Source organism: Montipora foliosa, chromosome 1 (genome assembly GCF_036669935.1).
Source record: "Montipora foliosa isolate CH-2021 chromosome 1, ASM3666993v2, whole genome shotgun sequence".
NCBI lineage: Eukaryota > Metazoa > Cnidaria > Anthozoa > Scleractinia > Acroporidae > Montipora > Montipora foliosa.
In genome coordinates, this window is record NC_090869.1 from 46,016,237 (window position 1) to 46,018,736 (window position 2,500).

Sequence of the window (2,500 nt, forward strand, 5' to 3'; positions counted from 1 at the left end):
GGCAGTTCATTATCGCGATATTTCAAAAGTGTAAGCGCTCGTTTCAGTGATTAGGCCTAAGCACTATTGTAAAATTTTAGCTTTCATTTTACGGTTCGAAGAAAGCAGTCGTTTACTGATTATACGCCTAAGCGCTCCTTTCAGTGATTAGGCCTAAGAACTCTCTGCTTTGTGCTTTACCTTGTTGGCGATTGTGGCAAAATTGTCATTTTCGCCATATTTGCCAAATTCGCCATTTTCTCTTTTTTGCCATTTTTGGTTGTTGCGTGCATTTCTGGACATATCTCCGATGGCTTCGGTGGTTCAGTGACATTGCAAGCGCACACCGAGCCGGACGTTCGGCGAACAAGCTCTTGTTGGGGTAGTAATAATTTTTTGGGTTTGTTAAACATCTTACTTATTTTCATAAATAAATAACATATCAGTTATTCCGAATGAATCACAATTTCAATTAGAAAAACAAATGGCAGTTTTCATCCAGGGAAAGGCTCTCGTTCACGCAGATTATCTTTGTCTTCAGGGGCACCCAACGAGAATATAGCTCAAAACCACTTGAACATAGCATTGTTAAACGTATTTTAGTATTTAAACGGTAGATATAGGCATATCTTTATCCCCTAAAAATTTTTGATCTGTTCGGATTTCCTAGCTGAAAGTCTAGTGATCCGAAGATTATAGGAATCAAAACTTACCTTTTCGAAAATTTCAGCCAGAAAAAGGGCTCCCGAAAATTCTAGGTGACCTTTTTTGGGTAAAAATCTGTTTAAAATGAGCAATTATACCATTTTTTAGTTGTTCGAAAATCCTAGGACAGGCAGGCAAGTATGAAATTTTACAACAAGTGTTCGGAAAATTCTAGATCTCAAATCGTCTTCCGAACAGATATTTTCCGAAAACTGACGTTGGGTGCCCCTGTGTCTTCTACACTGATTTGACTGAACAGCTAATAATTTATTGTTGTCGGAGATTGCGTGAAAAGTGTAGTTGACCGAACCGCAAACTGAAAGCTAAACGTTTGCGAGAGTGCTTACTGCAGTTACTGGGGCCTAATAACTGAAAGGAGCGCTTAGGCTTAATCAGTAAACGAGTGCTTTCTTCTTCACATAATCTCGTGAAAAGTGTAGTTAACCGAACCGCAAAGTGAAAGCTAAAGAGCGATACCGTGTTTAGTCAAGTTTTCATGTCCATTTTTAATTCGTTTTAGCTCACTTAAGGTGCTTCGATACGGTCGAGGTATAATGCGGTTACATGGTATTCATGGGGATTTGTTTTTGCTTAAATGAGGGCTTAGTATTTAAACTAGTGAATGGTAATCATTGACATCAACCAAGTCTAGTGTGCAGTTTAGACGTTCTGGAACTCACTTAGAGAGTCTGGCTATTCTAGAACTCTAGACATTCTAGACATTCTAGAGCCCACAGAGCGTAACATATAACAATTGAGAATTCTAGAAATTAAAACTCTAGCACTCGGAACTCTAGAACTGCGAATTTGACTGACTTAGCTCTCTAGAACTGGAGCTCTAGTACTTTAATCAGAACTTTAGTATTTTGCACATACGACCATTTTACTAGAGCGGTTCTAGAATGATATAGAATTTTCTATAGAGCTCTTCAAACTAGAGCAGTTCTAGAATGCTATAGAACTTTCTAATGTCATAACCTTGACCATTCTATATTTCACATATAATCAATATAGAGCTCTTCTAACTAGAACAGTTCCAGAATGCCATAGAAGTTTATAATGTCTTATGGAATTAATCACAATTTCAATTAGAAAAACAAATGAAAGTTTTCATCCAGGGAAAGGCTCTCGTTCACGCAGATTATCTTTGTCTTCGTCACTGAAATCAGTGGATTCGACTGAAAGCTAATAATTTATTGTTGTCGAAGATTGGATGACAAGAATTTCTGTTGCAATCGGAAATTCAATGACCTGGATTTGTGAAAATCTTGTTCAGCTTCATGCTTTAAAGAACGAGGTATAGTGTGGAGTGCAATGTTTCGTGATGTTGACTTTCTCCTCATGTCTTAAAGAACGACTAATGTTACATGTGTAGCGCGCTTGTATCGCCTCATGGCTTTAAGAACGACGTATATTTCACGTGTAGCATGTGCTTGTTTCGCGTCATGGCTAAGAGATATTTTGTGTCACGCGCGAACTGACTTCCGAGAGTCCGATTGACTCTTGCCAGGAAGAGCTGTCTCCATCGGATCCGATCGAGTCTGTTTGCCAACTTTTTCAACCCCCCTCGCTCCTGTTAACTCTCACTTCCGGTACCACTAATCAAGCGCCATGCACACATTTCCCGTTCCGGTCGCGATTGGACTCAATCCGCCTGCGAGGGAAGTCAACCCGACTCAGGTCGAGTGTATTGGACATGTATGCTTTCTTCACAGTGAGAGTTTCGTCACGTAATAGGTCCTTTAATGCAAGCTTTTCACCGGGTGATAGGTTTTCCTTCGGCCTCTTTATAGGGATGTTTGCTAGTTCAAATTTC